The sequence below is a fragment of the Pristiophorus japonicus genome, chromosome 17, assembly GCF_044704955.1.
Source record: "Pristiophorus japonicus isolate sPriJap1 chromosome 17, sPriJap1.hap1, whole genome shotgun sequence".
In the NCBI taxonomy this organism is placed as follows: domain Eukaryota; kingdom Metazoa; phylum Chordata; class Chondrichthyes; family Pristiophoridae; genus Pristiophorus; species Pristiophorus japonicus.
The window spans coordinates 59,241,404-59,265,881 of record NC_091993.1 but is presented as its reverse complement, the minus strand read 5'-3'; positions in this window follow the sequence as shown (position 1 = coordinate 59,265,881).

Here is a 24,478-nt window from a genome sequence, read left to right as displayed (position 1 = left end):
CGCCCCCAATGCTGACAAACGCCCAACACTGAACCCCAACACTGAACACCCAACACTGAACCCCAACACTGAACCCCAACACTGAATCCCCGACACTGAACCGCCAACACTGAATCCCCAAAATTGAACCCCAATACTGAACCCCAACACTGAATCCCCAACACTGAACCCCAACACCGAACCGCCACCAATGAACCCCACCAATGAACCCCAACACTGGCACCCAACACTGAACCCCAACACCGAACCCCCACCAATGAACCCCACCAATGAACCCCAACACTGAATCCCAACACTGAACCCCAGCACTGAACACCCAACACCGAGCCATAGCACTGAACACCAGCACTGGACCCCAGCACTGAACCCTAATACTGAAACCCAACACTGGACCCCCAACACAGAACCCCGACATGGGACCCCAAAACTGAGCCCCTAACGCTGAACCCCAACACTGAACCATAACACTGAACCCCAACACTGAACCCCCACCACTGAACCCCAACACCGAACCCTAGCACCGAACCCTAACACTGAACCCCAAAGTTGAACCCACAACAGCGAACCCCCAACACTGAACCCCAACACTGACACCCCAAACACCGACCCCCAACACTGAACACCCCAACACTGACCCCCAACACTAAACCCAACATTGAACCCCCAACACTGAATCCCCAACACTGAACCCCCAACAATGAACACCCAACACTGAACCCCCAAAACGGACCAGTCCAACACTGAACCCCAACATTAAACCCCAACACTGAACACCAACACTGACCCCCCAACACTGAACCCCCCACCACTGAACCCCAACACCGAGCCATAGCACTGAACCCCAACACTAACCCTGAACACTGAACCCTAACACTGAAACCCCAATACTGACCCCCAGCACTGGACCCCCAGCACTGAACTCCTGCGCTGAACCCCCACACTGGACCCCAACACTGAACCCCAGCACTGAACCACCAACACAAAACCCACAACACAGATTCTCAACACTGAACCCCACAACACTGAACACTGCCACTGAACCCCAACACTGCACTCCCAATGCAGAACACCAAAACTGAACCCCAACACTGAACCCCAGCACTGAACTCCCGCACTGAACCCCAACACTGGACTCCCACACTGGACCCCAACACTGAACGCCATCACTGACCTCCCAGCACTGAGCCCCAACACTGAACCCCAGCACTGAACTCCCGCACTGAACCCTAACACTGGACCCCCACACTGGACCCCAACACTGAACCCCATCACTGACCTCCCAGCACTGAACCCCAAAACTGAACCCGCAAGAGTGAACCCCAGCACTGAACCCAACATTGAACCCCCACACTGGACCCCAACACTGAACCCCGACAGTGAACCCCCAACACTGGGCCACCAACACTGAACCCCAACACCGAGTCATAGCACTGAACCCCAACACTAAACCTTGAACACTGAACCTAACGCTGAACCCCCAATACTGACCCCAGCACTGAACCCTGACACTGAACACCAACACTGAACCCCCAACACCGAGCCCCTAACACTGACCCCCAACATTGAACCCCAACACTGGCCCCCAACACTGAACCCCAACACCGAACCCCCACCAATGAACCCCACCAATGAACCCCAACACTGAACACCCAACACTGAACCCCAGCACTGACCTCCCAGCACTGAACCCCACCACTGAACCTACAAGAGTGAATCCCAGCACTGAACACCCTCACTGAACCCCCACACTGGACCCCAACACTGAACCCCAACACTGAACCCCCAACACTGGACCACCACCACACAACCCCCAACAATGAAGCCCAACACTGATTCCCAACACTGAACCCCCCAACACTGAACCCCCAACACTGAACTCCCACCACTGAACCCCAACACCGAGCCATAGCTCTGAACCCCTACACTAACCCTGAACACTGAAACCTAACACCGAACCCCCAATACTGAACCCCAACACTGAACCCCCAGCACTGAACCCCATCACTGAACTCCCGCACTGAACCCCAACACTGGACCCCAACACTGAACCCCAGCACTGACCCCCCAACATTGAACCACCAACACAAAACGCCCAACACAGAACCACCAACACTGATTCCCAACACTCAACCCCCAACACTGAGTCCCTAACGCTGGACCCAAACAGTGAACCCCAACACTGACCCCCACTACTGAACCCCAAAACCGAATCACCACCAATGAACCCCAACACTGAACGCCACCACTGAACCCCACCACTGAACTCCCAATGCTGAACACAAAAATTGAACCCCAACACTGAACCCCACACTGGGCCCCAGCACTGAACCCCCAACACTGAACCACCAACACAAAACCCCCAATACTGAACCACCAACACTGATTCCCAACACTGAACCCCGATACTGAAACACAACACTGGACCCCCAACACAGAACCCCGACATGGGACCCCAAAACTGAGCCCCTAACGCTGAACCCCAACACTGAACCCTAACACTGAACCCCAACACTGAACCCTTACCACTGAACCCCAACACCGAACCCCAGCACCGAACCCTAACACTGAACCCCACAGTTGAACCCACAACAGCGAACCCCCAACACTGAACCCCAACACTGACACCCCCAAACACCAACCCCCAACACTGAACACCCCAACACTGACCCCCAACACGAAACCCAACATTGAACCCCCAACACTGAATCCCCAACACTGAACCCCCAACAATGAACACCCAACACTGAACCCCCAAAACGGACCAGTCCAACACTGAACCCCAACATTAAACCCCAACACTGAACACCAACACTGAACCCCCAAACACTGAACCCCAAACACTGACCAGCCCCGACACTGAACCCCCAACACTGAACACATCAACACTGACCCCCCAATGCTGACAAACGCCCAACACTGAACCCCAACACTGAACCCCAACACTGAACCCCAACACTGAATCCCCGACACTGAACCGCCAACACTGAATCCCCAAAATTGAACCCCAATACTGAACCCCAACACTGAACCCCCAACACTGAACCCCAACACCGAACCGCCACCAATGAACCCCACCAATGAACCCCAACACTGGCACCCAACACTGAACCCCAACACCGAACCCCCACCAATGAACCGCACCAATGAACCCCAACACTGAACCCCAACACTGAACTCCCAATGCTGAGCACCAACACTGAACCCCAACACTGAACACCCAACACTGAACCCCAGCACTGACCTCCCAGCACTGAACCCCACCACTGAACCCCACACTGGACCCCAGCACTGAACCCCCAACACTGAACCACCAACACAAAACCCCCAATACTGAACCACCAACACTGAACCCCCAACACTGAACCCCAACACTGAACACCCAACACCGAGCCATAGCACTGAACACCAGCACTGGACCCCAGCACTGAACCCTAATACTGAAACCCAACACTGGACCCCCAACACAGAACCCCGACATGGGACCCCAAAACGGAGCCCCTAACGCTGAAACCCAACACTGAACCCTAACACTGAACCCCAACACTGAACCCCCACCACTGAACCCCAACACCGAACCCCAGCACCGAACCCTAACACTGAACCCCAAAGTTGAACCCCCAACACCGAACCCCCAACACTGAACCCCAACACTGACACCCCCAAACACCGACCCCCAACACTGAACACCCCAACACTGACCCCCAACACTAAACCCAACATTGAACCCCCAACACTGAATCCCCAACACTGAACCCCCAACAATGAACACCCAACACTGAACCCCCAAAACGGACCAGTCCAACACTGAATCCCAACATTAAACCCCAACACTGAACACCAACACTGAACCCCCAAACACTGAACCCCAAACACTGACCAGCCCCGACACTGAACCCCCAACACTGAACACATCAACACTGACGCCCCCAATGCTGACAAACGCCCAACACTGAACCCCAACACTGAACACCCAACACTGAACCCCAACACTGAACCCCAACACTGAATCCCCGACACTGAACCGCCAACACTGAATCCCCAAAATTGAACCCCAATACTGAACCCCAACACTGAATCCCCAACACTGAACCCCAACACCGAACCGCCACCAATGAACCCCACCAATGAACCCCAACACTGGCACCCAACACTGAACCCCAACACCGAACCCCCACCAATGAACCCCACCAATGAACCCCAACACTGAACCCCAACACTGAACTCCCAATGCTGAGCACCAACACTGAACCCCAACACTGAACACCCAACACTGAACCCCAGCACTGACCTTCCAGCACTGAACCCCACCACTGAACCCACAAGAGTGAATCCCAGCACTGAACACCCTCACTGAACCCCCACACTGGACCCCGACACTGAACCCCAACACTGAACCCCCAACACTGGACCACCACCACACAACCCCCAACAATGAAGCCCAACACTGATTCCCAACACTGAACCCCCCAACACTGAACCCCAACACTGAACCCCCATCACTGAACCCCAACACCGAGCCATAGCTCTGAACCCCAACACTAACCCTGAACACTGAAACCTAACACCGAACCCCCAATACTGAACCCCAACACTGAACCCCCAGCACTGAACCCCAGCACTGAACTCCCGCACTGAACCCCAACACTGGACCCCAACACTGAACCCCAGCACTGAACCCCCAACACTGAACCACCAACACAAAACGCCCAACACAGAACCACCAACGCTGATTCCCAACACTGAACCCCCAACACTGAGTCCCTAACGCTGGACCCAAACAGTGAACCCCAACACTGACCCCCACTACTGAACCCCAAAACCGAATCACCACCAATGAACCCCAACACTGAACGCCACCACTGAACCCCACCACTGAACTCCCAATGCTGAACACCAAAACTGAACCCCAACACTGAACCCCAACACTGAACCCCCACACTGGACCCCAGCACTGAACCCCCAACACTGAACCACCAACACAAAACACCCAACACTGAACCCCCAACACTGAACCCCAACACTGAACACCCAACACCGAGCCATAGCACTGAACACCAGCACTGGACCCCAGCACTGAACCCTAATACTGAAACCCAACACTGGACCCCCAACACAGAACCCCGACATGGGACCCCAAAACTGAGCCCCTAACGCTGAACCCCAACACTGAACCCTAACACTGAACCCCAACACTGAACCCCCACCACTGAACCCCAACACCGAACCCCAGCACCGAACCCTAACACTGAACCCCAAAGTTGAACCCACGACAGCGAACCCCCAACACTGAACCACAACACTGACACCCCCAAACACCGACCCCCAACACTGAACACCCCAACACTGACCCCCAACACTAAACCCAACATTGAACCCCCAACACTGAATCCCCAACACTGAACCCCCAACAATGAACACCCAACACTGAACCCCCAAAACGGACCAGTCCAACACTGAACCCCGACATTAAACCCCAACACTGAACACCAACACTGACCCCCCAACACTGAACCCCCCACCACTGAACCCCAACACCGAGCCATAGCACTGAACCCCAACACTAACCCTGAACACTGAACCCTAACACTGAAACCCCAATACTGAGCCCCAGCACTGAACCCCCAGCACTGAACTCCTGCGCTGAACCCCCACACTGGACCCCAACACTGAACCCCAGCACTGAACCACCAACACAAAACCCACAACACAGATTCTCAACACTGAACCCCACAACACTGAACACTGCCACTGAACCCCAACACTGCACTCCCAATGCAGAACACCAAAACTGAACCCCAACACTGAACCCCAGCACTGAACTCCCGCACTGAACCCCAACACTGAACTCCCATACTGGACCCCAACACTGAACGCCATCACTGACCTCCCAGCACTGAGCCCCAACACTGAACCCCAGCACTGAACTCCCGCACTGAACCCTAACACTGGACCCCCACACTGGACCCCAACACTGAACCCCATCACTGACCTCCCAGCACTGAACCCCCAACACTGAACCCGCAAGAGTGAACCCCAGCACTGAACCCAACATTGAACCCCCACACTGGACCCCAACACTGAACCCCGACAGTGAACCCCCAACACTGGACCACCAACACTGAACCCCAACACCGAGTCATAGCACTGAACCCCAACACTAAACCTTGAACACTGAACCTACCGCTGAACCCCCAATACTGACCCCCAGCACTGAACCCTGACACTGAACACCAACACTGAACCCCCAACACCGAGCCCCTAACACTGACCCCCAACATTGAACCCCAACACTGGCCCCCAACACTGAACCCCAACACCGAACCCCCACCAATGAACCCCACCAATGAACCCCAACACTGAACACCCAACACTGAACCCCAGCACTGACCTCCCAGCACTGAACCTCACCACTGAACCTACAAGAGTGAATCCCAGCACTGAACACCCTCACTGAACCCCCACACTGGACCCCAACACTGAACCCCAACACTGAACCCCCAACACTGGACCACCACCACACAACCCCCAACAATGAAGCCCAACACTGATTCCCAACACTGAACCCCCCAACACTGAACCCCCAACACTGAACTCCCACCACTGAACCCCAACACCGAGCCATAGCTCTGAACCCCTACACTAACCCTGAACACTGAAACCTAACACCGAACCCCCAATACTGAACCCCAACACTGAACCCCCAGCACTGAACCCCAACACTGAATCCCCGACACTGAACCGCCAACACTGAATCCCCAAAATTGAACCCCAATACTGAACCCCAACACTGAACCCCCAACACTGAACCCCAACACCGAACCGCCACCAATGAACCCCACCAATGAACCCCAACACTGGCACCCAACACTGAACCCCAACACCGAACCCCCACCAATGAACCGCACCAATGAACCCCAACACTGAACCCCAACACTGAACTCCCAATGCTGAGCACCAACACTGAACCCCAACACTGAACACCCAACACTGAACCCCAGCACTGACCTCCCAGCACTGAACCCCACCACTGAACCCCACACTGGACCCCAGCACTGAACCCCCAACACTGAACCACCAACACAAAACCCCCAATACTGAACCACCAACACTGAACCCCCAACATTGAACCCCAACACTGACACCCCCAAACACCGACCCCCAACACTGAACACCCCAACACTGACCCCCAACACTAAACCCAACATTGAACCCCCAACACTGAATCCCCAACACTGAACCCCCAACAATGAACACCCAACACTGAACCCCCAAAACGGACCAGTCCAACACTGAACCCCAACATTAAACCCCAACACTGAACACCAACACTGAACCCCCAAACACTGAACCCCAAAGACTGACCAGCCCCGACACTGAACCCCCAACACTGAACACATCAACACTGACCCCCCCAATGCTGACAAACGCCCAACACTGAACCCCAACACTGAACCCCAACACTGAACCCCAACACTGAATCCCCGACACTGAACCGCCAACACTGAATCCCCAAAATTGAACCCCAATACTGAACCCCAACACTGAACCCCCAACACTGAACCCCAACACCGAACCGCCACCAATGAACCCCACCAATGAACCCCAACACTGGCACCCAACACTGAACCCCAACACCGAACCCCCACCAATGAACCGCACCAATGAACCCCAACACTGAACCCCAACACTGAACTCCCAATGCTGAGCACCAACACTGAACCCCAACACTGAACACCCAACACTGAACCCCAGCACTGACCTCCCAGCACTGAACCCCCCACTGAACCCCACACTGGACCCCAGCACTGAACCCCCAACACTGAACCACCAACACAAAACCCCCAATACTGAACCACCAACACTGAACCCCCAACACTGAACCCCAACACTGAACACCCAACACCGAGCCATAGCACTGAACACCAGCACTGGACCCCAGCACTGAACCCTAATACTGAAACCCAACACTGGACCCCCAACACAGAACCCCGACATGGGACCCCAAAACTGAGCCCCTAACGCTGAAACCCAACACTGAACCCTAACACTGAACCCCAACACTGAACCCCCACCACTGAACCCCAACACCGAACCCAGCATCGAACCCTAACACTGAACCCCAAAGTTGAACCCCCAACACCGAACCCCCAACACTGAACCCCAACACTGACACCCCCAAACACCGACCCCCAACACTGAACACCCCAACACTGACCCCCAACACTAAACCCAACATTGAACCCCCAACACTGAATCCCCAACACTGAACCCCCAACAATGAACACCCAACACTGAACCCCCAAAACGGACCAGTCCAACACTGAACCCCAACATTAAACCCCAACACTGAACACCAACACTGAACCCCCAAACACTGAACCCCAAACACTGACCAGCCCCGACACTGAACCCCCAACACTGAACACATCAACACTGACCCCCCCAATGCTGACAAACGCCCAACACTGAACCCCAACACTGAACACCCAACACTGAACCCCAACACTGAACCCCAACACTGAATCCCCGACACTGAACCGCCAACACTGAATCCCAAAATTGAACCCCAATACTGAACCCCAACACTGAATCCCCAACACTGAACCCCAACACCGAACCGCCACCAATGAACCCCACCAATGAACCCCAACACTGGCACCCAACACTGAACCCCAACACAGAACCCCCACCAATGAACCCCACCAATGAACCCCAACACTGAACCCCAACACTGAACTCCCAATGCTGAGCACCAACACTGAACCCCAACACTGAACACCCAACACTGAACCCCAGCACTGACCTCCCAGCACTGAACCCCACCACTGAACCCACAAGAGTGAATCCCAGCACTGAACACCCTCACTGAACCCCCACACTGGACCCCAACACTGAACCCCAACACTGAACCCCCAACACTGGACCACCACCACACAACCCCCAACAATGAAGCCCAACACTGATTCCCAACACTGAACCCCCCAACACTGAACCCCCATCACTGAACACCAACACCGAGCCATAGCTCTGAACCCCAACACTAACCCTGAACACTGAAACCTAACACCGAACCCCCAATACTGAACCCCAACACTGGACCCCCAGCACTGAACCCCAGCACTGAACTCCCGCACTGAACCCCAACACTGGACCCCAACACTGAACACCAGCACTGAACCCCCAACACTGAACCACCAACACAAAACGCCCAACACAGAACCACCAACGCTGATTCCCAACACTGAACCCCCAACACTGAGTCCCTAACGCTGGACACAAACAGTGAACCCCAACACTGACTTCCACTACTGAACCCCAAAACCGAATCACCACCAATGAACCCCAACACTGAACGCCACCACTGAACCCCACCACTGAACTCCCAATGCTGAACACCAAAACTGAACCCCAACACTGAACCACAACACTGAACCCCCACACTGGACCCCAGCACTGAACCCCCAACACTGAACCACCAACACAAAACACCCAACACAGAACCACCAACACTGAATCCCAACACTGAACCCCAACACTGAACACCCAACACCGAGCCATAGCACTGAACACCAGCACTGGACCCCAGCACTGAACCCTAATACTGAAACCCAACACTGGACCCCCAACACAGAACCCCGACATGGGACCCCAAAACTGAGCCCCTAACGCTGAACCCCAACACTGAACCCTAACACTGAACCCCAACACTGAACCCCCACCACTGAACCCCGACACCGAACCCCAGCACCGAACCCTAACACTGAACCCCAAAGTTGAACCCACAACAGCGAACCCCCAACACTGAACCCCAACACTGACACCCCCAAACACCGACCCCCAACACTGAACACCCCAACACTGACCCCCAACACTAAACCCAACATTGAACCCCCAACACTGAATCCCCAACACTGAACCCCCAACAATGAACACCCAACACTGAACCCCCAAAACAGACCAGTCCAACACTGAACCCCAACATTAAACCCCAACACTGAACACCAACACTGACCCCCCAACACTGAACCCCCCACCACTGAACCCCAACACCGAGCCATAGCACTGAACCCCAACACTAACCCTGAACACTGAATCCTAACACTGAAACCCCAATACTGACCCCCAGCACTGAACCCCCAGCACTGAACTCCTGCGCTGAACCCCCACACTGGACCCCAACACTGACCCCAGCACTGAACCACCAACACAAAACCCACAACACAGATTCTCAACACTGAACCCCACCAATGAACCCCAACACTGAACCCCAACACTGAACTCCCAATGCTGAGCACCAACACTGAACCCCAACACTGAACACCCAACACTGAACCCCAGCACTGACCTCCCAGCACTGAACCCCACCACTGAACCCACAAGAGTGAATCCCAGCACTGAACACCCTCACTGAACCCCCACACTGGACCCCAACACTGAACCCCAACACTGAACCCCCAACACTGGACCACCACCACACAACCCCCAACAATGAAGCCCAACACTGATTCCCAACACTGAACCCCCCAACACTGAACCCCCAACACTGAACCCCCACCACTGAACCCCAACACCGAGCCATAGCTCTGAACCCCAACACTACCCCTGAACACTGAAACCTAACACCGAACCCCCAATACTGAACCCCAACACTGAACCCCCAGCACTGAACCCCAGCACTGAACTCCCGCACTGAACCCCAACAATGGACCCCAACACTGAACCCCAGCACTGGACCCCCAACACTGAACCACCAACACAAAACGCCCAACACAGAACCACCAACACTGATTCCCAACACTGAACCCCCAACACTGAGTCCCTAACGCTGGACCCAAACAGTGAACCCCAACACTGACCCCCACTACTGAACCCCAAAACCGAATCACCACCAATGAACCCCAACACTGAACGCCACCACTGAACCCCACCACTGAACTCCCAATGCTGAACACCAAAACTGAACCCCAACACTGAACCCCCAACACTGAACCACCAACACAAAACACCCAACACTGAACCCCCAACACTGAATCCCAACACTGAACCCCAACACTGAACACCCAACACCGAGCCATAGCACTGAACACCAGCACTGGACCCCAGCACTGAACCCTAATACTGAAACCCAACACTGGACCCCCAACACAGAACCCCGACATGGGACCCCAAAACTGAGCCCCTAACGCTGAACCCCAACACTGAACCATAACACTGAACCCCAACATTGAACCCCACCACTGAACCCCAACACCGAACCCCAGCACCGAACCCTAACACTGAACCCCAAAGTTGAACCCACAACAGCGAACCCCCAACAATGAACCCCAACACTGACACCCCAAACACCGACCCCCAACACTGAACACCCCAACACTGACCCCCAACACTAAACCCAACATTGAACCCCCAACACTGAATCCCCAACACTGAACCCCAACAATGAACACCCAACACTGAACCCCCAAAACGGACCAGTCCAACACTGAACCCCAACATTAAACCCCAACACTGAACACCAACACTGACCCCCCAACACTGAACCCCCCACCACTGAACCCCAACACCGAGCCATAGCACTGAACCCCAACACTAACCCTGAACACTGAACCCTAACACTGAAACCCCAATACTGACCCCCAGCACTGGACCCCCAGCACTGAACTCCTGCGCTGAACCCCCACACTGGACCCCAACACTGAACCCCAGCACTGAACCACCAACACAAATCCCACAACACAGATTCTCAACACTGAACCCCACAACACTGAACACTGCCACTGAACCCCAACACTGCACTCCCAATGCAGAACACCAAAACTGAACCCCAACACTGAACCCCAGCACTGAACTCCCGCACTGAACCCCAACACTGGACTCCCACACTGGACCCCAACACTGAACGCCATCACTGACCTCCCAGCACTGAGCCCCAACACTGAACCCCAGCACTGAACTCCCGCACTGAACCCTAACACTGGACCCCCACACTGGACCCCAACACTGAACCCCATCACTGACCTCCCAGCACTGAACCCCAACACTGAACCCGCAAGAGTGAACCCCAGCACTGAACCCAACATTGAAGCCCCACACTGGACCCCAACACTGAACCCCGACAGTGAACCCCCAACACTGGACCACCAACACTGAACCCCAACACCGAGTCATAGCACTGAACCCCAACACTAAACCTTGAACACTGAACCTAACGCTGAACCCCCAATACTGACCCCCAGCACTGAACCCTGACACTAAACACCAACACTGAACCCCCAACACCGAGCCCATAACACTGACCCCCAACATTGAACCCCAACACTGGCCCCCAACACTGAACACCAACACCGAACCCCCACCAATGAACCCCACCAATGAACCCCAACACTGAACACCCAACACTGAACCCCAGCACTGACCTCCCAGCACTGAACCCCACCACTGAACCTACAATAGTGAATCCCAGCACTGAACACCCTCACTGAACCCCCACACTGGACCCCAACACTGAACCCCAACACTGAACCCCCAACACTGGACCACCACCACACAACCCCCAACAATGAAGCCCAACACTGATTCCCAACACTGAACCCCCCAACACTGAACCCCCAACACTGAACTCCCACCACTGAACCCCAACACCGAGCCATAGCTCTGAACCCCTACACTAACCCTGAACACTGAAACCTAACACCGAACCCCCAATACTGAACCCCAACACTGAACCCCCAGCACTGAACCCCAGCACTGAACTCCCGCACTGAACCCCAACACTGGACCCCAACACTGAACCCCAGCACTGACCCCCCAACACTGAACCACCAACACAAAACGCCCAACACAGAACCACCAACACTGATTCCCAACACTGAACCCCCAACACTGAGTCCCTAACGCTGGACCCAAACAGTGAACCCCAACACTGACCCCCACTACTGAACCCCAAAACCGAATCACCACCAATGAACCCCAACACTGAACGCCACCACTGAACCCCACCACTGAACTCCCAATGCTGAACACAAAAACTGAACCCCAACACTGAACCCCACACTGGGCCCCAGCACTGAACCCCCAACACTGAACCACCAACACAAAACCCCCAATACTGAACCACCAACACTGATTCCCAACACTGAACCCCGATACTGAAACCCAACACTGGACCCCCAACACAGAACCCCGACATGGGACCCCAAAACTGAGCCCCTAACGCTGAACCCCAACACTGAACCCGAACACTGAACCCCAACACTGAACCCTTACCGCTGAACCCCAACACCGAACCCCAGCACCGAACCCTAACACTGAACCCCACAGTTGAACCCACAACAGCGAACCCCCAACACTGAACCCCAACACTGACACCCCCAAACACCAACCCCCAACACTGAACACCCCAACACTGACCCCCAACACGAAACCCAACATTGAACCCCCAACACTGAATCCCCAACACTGAACCCCCAACAATGAACACCCAACACTGAACCCCCAAAAAGGACCAGTCCAACACTGAACCCCAACATTAAACCCCAACACTGAACACCAACACTGAACCACCAAACACTGAACCCCAAACACAGACCAGCCCCGACACTGAACCCCCAACACTGAACACATCAACACTGACCCCCCAATGCTGACAAACGCCCAACACTGAACCCCAACACTGAACCCCAACACTGAACCCCAACACTGAATCCCCGACACTGAACCGCCAACACTGAATCCCCAAAATTGAACCCCAATACTGAACCCCAACACTGAACCCCCAACACTGAACCCCAACACCGAACCGCCACCAATGAACCCCACCAATGAACCCCAACACTGGCACCCAACACTGAACCCCAACACCGAACCCCCACCAATGAACCGCACCAATGAACCCCAACACTGAACCCCAACACTGAACTCCCAATGCTGAGCACCAACACTGAACCCCAACACTGAACACCCAACACTGAACCCCAGCACTGACCTCCCAGCACTGAACCCCACCACTGAACCCCACACTGGACCCCAGCACTGAACCCCCAACACTGAACCACCAACACAAAACCCCCAATACTGAACCACCAACACTGAACCCCCAACACTGAACCCCAACACTGAACACCCAACACCGAGCCATAGCACTGAACACCAGCACTGGACCCCAGCACTGAACCCTAATACTGAAACCCAACACTGGACCCCCAACACAGAACCCCGACATGGGACCCCAAAACTGAGCCCCTAACGCTGAAACCCAACACTGAACCCTAACACTGAACCCCAACACTGAACCCCCACCACTGAACCCCAACACCGAACCCCAGCACCGAACCCTAACACTGAACCCCAAAGTTGAACCCCCAACACCGAACCCCCAACACTGAACCCCAACACTGACACCCCAAAACACCGACCCCCAACACTGAACACCCCAACACTGACCCCCAACACTAAACCCAACATTGAACCCCCAACACTGAATCCCCAACACTGAACCCCCAACAATGAACACCCAACACTGAACCCCCAAAACGGACCAGTCCAACACTGAACCCCAACATTAAACCCCAACACTGAACACCAACACTGAACCCCCAAACACTGAACCCCAAACACTGACCAGCCCCGACACTGAACCCCCAACACTGAACACATCAACACTGACGCCCCCAATGCTGACAAACGCCCAACACTGAACCCCAACACTGAACACCCAACACTGAACCCCAACACTGAACCCCAACACTGAATCCCCGACACTGAACCGCCAACACTGAATCCCCAAAATTGAACCCCAATACTGAACCCCAACACTGAATCCCCAACACTGAACCCCAACACCGAACCGCCACCAATGAACCCCACCAATGAACCCCAACACTGGCACCCAACACTGAACCCCAACACCGAACCCCCACCAATGAACCCCACCAATGAACCCCAACACTGAACCCCAACACTGAACTCCCAATGCTGAGCACCAACACTGAACCCCAACACTGAACACCCAACACTGAACCCCAGCACTGACCTTCCAGCACTGAACCCCACCACTGAACCCACAAGAGTGAATCCCAGCACTGAACACCCTCACTGAACCCCCACACTGGACCCCAACACTGAACCCCAACACTGAACCCCCAACACTGGACCACCACCACACAACCCCCAACAATGAAGCCCAACACTGATTCCCAACACTGAACCCCCCAACACTGAACCCCCAACACTGAACCCCCATCACTGAACCCCAACACCGAGCCATAGCTCTGAACCCCAACACTAACCCTGAACACTGAAACCTAACACCGAACCCCCAATACTGAACCCCAACACTGAACCCCCAGCACTGAACCCCAGCACTGAACTCCCGCACTGAACCCCAACACTGGACCCCAACACTGAACCCCAGCACTGAACCCCCAACACTGAACCACCAACACAAAACGCCCAACACAGAACCACCAACGCTGATTCCCAACACTGAACCCCCAACACTGAGTCCCTAACGCTGGACCCAAACAGTGAACCCCAACACTGACCCCGACTACTGAACCCCAAAACCGAATCACCACCAATGAACCCCAACACTGAACGCCACCACTGAACCCCACCACTGAACTCCCAATGCTGAACACCAAAACTGAACCCCAACACTGAACCCCAACACTGAACCCCAACACTGGACCCCAGCACTGAACCCCCAACACTGAACCACCAACACAAAACACCCAACACTGAACCCCCAACACTGAACCCCAACACTGAACACCCAACACCGAGCCATAGCACTGAACACCAGCACTGGACCCCAGCACTGAACCCTAATACTGAAACCCAACACTGAACCCCCAAACACTGAACCCCAAACACTGACCAGCCCCGACACTGAACCCCCAACACTGAACACATCAACACTGACCCCCCCCCCCAATGCTGACAAACGCCCAACACTGAACCCCAACACTGAACACCCAACACTGAACCCCAACACTGAACCCCAACACTGAATCCCCGACACTGAACCGCCAACACTGAATCCCCAAAATTGAACCCCAATACTGAACCCCAACACTGAATCCCCAACACTGAACCCCAACACCGAACCGCCACCAATGAACCCCACCAATGAACCCCAACACTGGCACCCAACACTGAACCCCAACACCGAACCCCCACCAATGAACCCCACCAATGAACCCCAACACTGAACCCCAACACTGAACTCCCAATGCTGAGCACCAACACTGAACCCCAACACTGAACACCCAACACTGAACCCCAGCACTGACCTCCCAGCACTGAACCCCGCCACTGAATCCACAAGAGTGAATCCCAGCACTGAACACCCTCACTGAACCCCCACACTGGACCCCAACACTGAACCCCAACACTGAACCCCCAACACTGGACCACCACCACACAACCCCCAACAATGAAGCCCAACACTGATTCCCAACACTGAACCCCCCAACACTGAACCCCCATCACTGAACCCCAACACCGAGCCATAGCTCTGAACCCCAACACTAACCTGAACACTGAAACCGAACACCGAACCCCCAATACTGAACCCCAACACTGGACTCCCAGCACTGAACCCCAGCACTGAACTCCCGCACTGAACCCCAACACTGGACCCCAACACTGAACCCCAGCACTGAACCCCCAACACTGAACCACCAACACAAAACGCCCAACACAGAACCACCAACGCTGATTCCCAACACTGAACCCCCAACACTGAGTCCCTAACGCTGGACCCAAACAGTGAACCCCAACACTGACCCCCACTACTGAACCCCAAAACCGAATCGCCACCAATGAACCCCAACACTGAACGCCACCACTGAACCCCACCACTGAACTCCCAATGCTGAACACCAAAACTGAACCCCAACACTGAACCCCAACACTGAACCCCCACACTGGACACCAGCACTGAACCCCCAACACTGAACCACCAACACAAAACACCCAACACTGAACCCCCAACACTGAATCCCAACACTGAACCCCAACACTGAACACCCAACACCGAGCCATAGCACTGAACACCAGCACTGGACCCCAGCACTGAACCCTAATACTGAAACCCAACACTGGACCCCCAACACAGAACCCCGACATGGGACCCCAAAACTGAGCCCCTAACGCTGAACCCCAACACTGAACCCTAACACTGAACCCCATCACTGACCTCCCAGCACTGAACCCCAACACTGAACCCGCAAGAGTGAACCCCAGCACTGAACCCAACATTGAACCCCCACACTGGACCCCGACAGTGAACCCCCAACACTGGACCACCAACACTGAACCCCAACACCGAGTCATAGCACTGAACCCCAACACTAAACCTTGAACACTGAACCTAACGCTGAACCCCCAATACTGACCCCCAGCACTGAACCCTGACACTGAACACCAACACTGAACCCCCAACACCGAGCCCATAACACTGACCCCCAACATTGAACCCCAACACTGGCCCCCAACACTGAACCCCAACACCGAACCCCCACCAATGAACCCCACCAATGACCCCCAACACTGAACACCCAACACTGAACCCCAGCACTGACCTCCCAGCACTGAACCCCACCACTGAACCTACAAGAGTGAATCCCAGCACTGAACACCCTCACTGAACCCCCACACTGGACCCCAACACTGAACCCCAACACTGAACCCCCAACACTGGACCACCACCACACAACCCCCAACAATGAAGCCCAACACTGATTCCCAACACTGAACCCCCCAACACTGAACCCCCAACACTGAACCCCAACACCGAGCCATAGCTCTGAACCCCTACACTAACCCTGAACACTGAAACCTAACACCGAACCCCCAATACTGAACCCCAACACTGAACCCCCAGCACTGAACCCCAGCACTGAGCTCCCGCACTGAACCCCAACACTGGACCCCAACACTGAACCCCAGCACTGACCCCCCAACACTGAACCACCAACACAAAACGCCCAACACAGAACCACCAACACTGATTCCCAACACTGAACCCCCAACACTGAGTCCCTAACGCTGGACCCAAACAGAATCACCACCAATGAACCCCAACACTGAACGCCACCACTGAACCCCACCACTGAACTCCCAATGCTGAACACAAAAACTGAACCCCAACACTGAACCCCACACTGGGCCCCAGCACTGAACCCCCAACACTGAACCACCAACACAAAACCCCCAATACTGAACCACCAACACTGATTCCCAACACTGAACCCCAATACTGAAACCCAACACTGGACCCCCAACACAGAACCCCGACATGGGACCCCAAAACTGAGCCCCTAACGCTGAACCCCAACACTGAACCCTAACACTGAACCCCAACACTGGACCCTTACCACTGAACCCCAACACCGAACCCCAGCACCGAACCCTAACACTGAACCCCACAGTTGAACCCACAACAGCGAACCCCCAACACTGAACCCCAACACTGACACCCCCAAACACCGACCCCCAACACTGAACACCCCAACACTGACCCCCAACACTAAACCCAACATTGAACCCCCAACACTGAATCCCCAACACTGAACCCCCAACAATGAACACCCAACACTGAACCCCCAAAACGGACCAGTCCAACACTGAACCCCAACATTAAACCCCAACACTGAACACCAACACTGAACCCCCAAACACTGAACCCCAAACACTGACCAGCCCCGAAACTGAACCCCCAACACTGAACACATCAACACTGACCCCCCAATGCTGACAAACGCCCAACACTGAACCCCAACACTGAATCCCCGACACTGAACCGCCAACACTGAATCCCCAAAATTGAACCCCAATACTGAACCCCAACACTGAACCCCCAACACTGAACCCCAACACCGAACCGCCACCAATGAACCCCACCAATGAACCCCAACACTGGCACCCAACACTGAACCCCAACACCGAACCCCCACCAATGAACCGCACCAATGAACCCCAACAGCGAACCCCCAACACTGAACCCCAACACTGACACCCCCAAACACCGACCCCCAACACTGAACACCCCAACACTGACCCCCAACACTAAACCCAACATTGAACCCCCAACACTGAATCCCCAACACTGAACCCCCAACAATGAACACCCAACACTGAACCCCCAAAACGGACCAGTCCAACACTGAACCCCAACATTAAACCCAAACACTGAACACCAACACTGAACCCCCAAACACTGAACCCCAAACACTGACCAGCCCCGAAACTGAACCCCCAACACTGAACACATCAACACTGACCCCCCAATGCTGACAAACGCCCAACACTGAACCCCAACACTGAATCCCCGACACTGAACCGCCAACACTGAACCCCCAACACTGAACCCCAACACCGAACCGCCACCAATGAACCCCACCAATGAACCCTAACACTGGCACCCAACACTGAACCCCAACACCGAACCCCCACCAATGAACCGCACCAATGAACCCCAACACTGAACTCCCAATGCTGAGCACCAACACTGAACCCCAACACTGAGCACCCAACACTGAACCCCAGCACTGACCTCCCAGCACTGAACCCCACCACTGAACCCCACACTGGACCCCAGCACTGAACCCCCAACACTGAACCACCAACACAAAACCCCCAATACTGAACCACCAACACTGAACCCCCAACACTGAACCCCAACACTGAACACCCAACACCGATCCATAGCACTGAACACCAGCACTGGACCCCAGCACTGAACCCTAATACTGAAAGCCAACACTGAACCCCCAACACTGAACCCCCACCACTGAACCCCAACACCGAGCCATAGCTCTGAACCCCAACACTAACCCTGAACACTGAAACCTAACACCGAACCCCCAATACTGAACCCCAACACTGAACCCCCAGCACTGAACCCCAGCACTGAACTCCCGTACTGAACCCCAACACTGGACCCCAACACTGAACCCCAGCACTGAACCCCCAACACTGAACCACCAACACAAAACGCCCAACACAGAACCACCAACACTGATTCCCAACACTGAACCCCCAACACTGAGTCCCTAACGCTGGACCCAAACAGTGAACCCCAACACTGACCCCCACTACTGAACCCCAAAACCGAATCACCACCAATGAACCCCAACACTGAACGCCACCACTGAACCCCACCACTGAACTCCCAATGCTGAACACCAAAACTGAACCCCAACACTGAACCCCAACACTGAACCCCCACACTGGACCCCAGCACTGAACCCCCAACACTGAACCACCAACACAAAACACCCAACACTGAACCCCCAACACTGAATCCCAACACTGAACCCCAACACTGAACACCCTACACCGAGCCATAGCACTGAACACCAGCACTGGACCCCAGCACTGAACCCTAATACTGAAACCCAACACTGGACCCCCAACACAGAACCCCGAAATGGGACCCCAAAACTGAGCCCCTAACGCTGAACCCCAACACTGAACCCTAACACTGAACCCCAACACTGAACCCCCACCACTGAACCCCAACACCGAACCCCAGCACCGAACCCTAACACTGAACCCCAAAGTTGAACCCACAACAGCGAACCCCCAACACTGAACCCCAACACTGACACCCCCAAACACCGACCCCCAACACTGAACACCCCAACACTGACCCCCAACACTAAACCCAACATTGAACCCCCAACACTGAATCCCCAACACTGAACCCCCAACAATGAACACCCAACACTGAACCCCCAAAACGGACCAGTCCAACACTGAACCCCAACATTAAACCCCAACACTGAACACCAACACTGACCCCCCAACACTGAACCCCCCACCACTGAACCCCAACACCGAGCCATAGCACTGAACCCCAACACTAACCCTGAACACTGAACCCTAACACTGAAACCCCAATACTGACCCCCAGCACTGGACCCCCAGCACTGAACTCCTGCGCTGAACCCCCACACTGGACCCCAACACTGAACCCCAGCACTGAACCACCAACACAAAACCCACAACACAGATTCTCAACACTGAACCCCACAACACTGAACACTGCCACTGAACCCCAACACTGCACTCCCAATGCAGAACACCAAAACTGAACCCCAACACTGAACCCCAGCACTGAACTCCCGCACTGAACCCCAACACTGGACTCCCACACTGGACCCCAACACTGAACGCCATCACTGACCTCCCAGCACTGAGCCCCAACACTGAACCCCAGCACTGAACTCCCGCACTGAACCCTAACACTGGACCCCCACACTGGACCCCAACACTGAAACCCATCACTGACCTCCCAGCACTGAACCCCAACACTGAACCCGCAAGAGTGAACCCCAGCACTGAACCCAACATTGAACCCCCACACTGGACCCCAACACTGAACCCCGACAGTGAACCCCCAACACTGGACCACCAACACTGAACCCCAACACCGAGTCATAGCACTGAACCCCAACACTAAACCTTGAACACTGAACCTAACGCTGAACCCCCAATACTGACCCCCAGCACTGAACCCTGACACTGAACACCAACACTGAACCCCCAACACCGAGCCCATAACACTGACCCCCAACATTGAACCCCAACACTGGCCCCCAACACTGAACCCCAACACTGGACCCCAACACTGAACCCCATCACTGACCTCCCAGCACTGAACCCCCAACACTGAACACATCAACACTGACCCCCCCAACGCTGACAAACGCCCAACACTGAACCACAACACTGAACACCCAACACTGAACCCCAACACTGAACCCCAACACTGAAACCCCGACACTGAACCGCCAACACTGAATCCCAAAAATTGAACCCCAATACTGAACCCCAACACTGAATCCCCAACACTGAACCCCAACACCGAACCGCCACCAATGAACCCCACCAATGAACCCCAACACTGGCACCCAACACTGAACCCCAACACCGAACCCCCACCAATGAAGCCCACCAATGAACCCCAACACTGAACCCCAACACTGAACTCCCAATGCTGAGCACCAACACTGAACCCCAACACTGAACACCCAACACTGAACCCCAGCACTGACCTCCCAGCACTGAACCCCACCACTGAACCCACAAGAGTGAATCCCAGCACTGAACACCCTCACTGAACCCCCACACTGGACCCCAACACTGAACCCCAACACTGAACCCCCAACACTGGACCACCACCACACAACCCCCAACAATGAAGCCCAACACTGATTCCCAACACTGAACCCCCCAACACTGAACCCCCAACACTGAACCCCCACCACTGAACCCCAACACCGAGCCATAGCTCTGAACCCCAACGCTAACCCTGAACACTGAAACCTAACACCGAACCCCCAATACTGAACCCCAACACTGAACCCCCAGCACTGAACCCCAGCACTGAGCTCCCGCACTGAACCCCAACACTGGACCCCAACACTGAACCCCAACACTGAACCCCCAACACTGGACCACCACCACACAACCCCCAACAATGAAGCCCAACACTGATTCCCAACACTGAACCCCCCAACACTGAACCCCCAACACTGAACCCCAACACCGAGCCATAGCTCTGAACCCCTACACTAACCCTGAACACTGAAACCTAACACCGAACCCCCAATACTGAACCCCAACACTGAACCCCCAGCACTGAACCCCAGCACTGAGCTCCCGCACTGAACCCCAACACTGGACCCCAACACTGAACCCCAGCACTGACCCCCCAACACTGAACCACCAACACAAAACGCCCAACACAGAACCACCAACACTGATTCCCAACACTGAACCCCCAACACTGAGTCCCTAACGCTGGACCCAAACAGAATCACCACCAATGAACCCCAACACTGAACGCCACCACTGAACCCCACCACTGAACTCCCAATGCTGAACACAAAAACTGAACCCCAACACTGAACCCCACACTGGGCCCCAGCACTGAACCCCCAACACTGAACCACCAACACAAAACCCCCAATACTGAACCACCAACACTGATTCCCAACACTGAACCCCAATACTGAAACCCAACACTGGACCCCCAACACAGAACCCCGACATGGGACCCCAAAACTGAGCCCCTAACGCTGAACCCCAACACTGAACCCTAACACTGAACCCCAACACTGGACCCTTACCACTGAACCCCAACACCGAACCCCAGCACCGAACCCTAACACTGAACCCCACAGTTGAACCCACAACAGCGAACCCCCAACACTGAACCCCAACACTGACACCCCCAAACACCGACCCCCAACACTGAACACCCCAACACTGACCCCCAACACTAAACCCAACATTGAACCCCCAACACTGAATCCCCAACACTGAACCCCCAACAATGAACACCCAACACTGAACCCCCAAAACGGACCAGTCCAACACTGAACCCCAACATTAAACCCCAACACTGAACACCAACACTGAACCCCCAAACACTGAACCCCAAACACTGACCAGCCCCGAAACTGAACCCCCAACACTGAACACATCAACACTGACCCCCCAATGCTGACAAACGCCCAACACTGAACCCCAACACTGAATCCCCGACACTGAACCGCCAACACTGAATCCCCAAAATTGAACCCCAATACTGAACCCCAACACTGAACCCCCAACACTGAACCCCAACACCGAACCGCCACCAATGAACCCCACCAATGAACCCCAACACTGGCACCCAACACTGAACCCCAACACCGAACCCCCACCAATGAACCGCACCAATGAACCCCAACAGCGAACCCCCAACACTGAACCCCAACACTGACACCCCCAAACACCGACCCCCAACACTGAACACCCCAACACTGACCCCCAACACTAAACCCAACATTGAACCCCCAACACTGAATCCCCAACACTGAACCCCCAACAATGAACACCCAACACTGAACCCCCAAAACGGACCAGTCCAACACTGAACCCCAACATTAAACCCAAACACTGAACACCAACACTGAACCCCCAAACACTGAACCCCAAACACTGACCAGCCCCGAAACTGAACCCCCAACACTGAACACATCAACACTGACCCCCCAATGCTGACAAACGCCCAACACTGAACCCCAACACTGAATCCCCGACACTGAACCGCCAACACTGAACCCCCAACACTGAACCCCAACACCGAACCGCCACCAATGAACCCCACCAATGAACCCTAACACTGGCACCCAACACTGAACCCCAACACCGAACCCCCACCAATGAACCGCACCAATGAACCCCAACACTGAACTCCCAATGCTGAGCACCAACACTGAACCCCAACACTGAGCACCCAACACTGAACCCCAGCACTGACCTCCCAGCACTGAACCCCACCACTGAACCCCACACTGGACCCCAGCACTGAACCCCCAACACTGAACCACCAACACAAAACCCCCAATACTGAACCACCAACACTGAACCCCCAACACTGAACCCCAACACTGAACACCCAACACCGATCCATAGCACT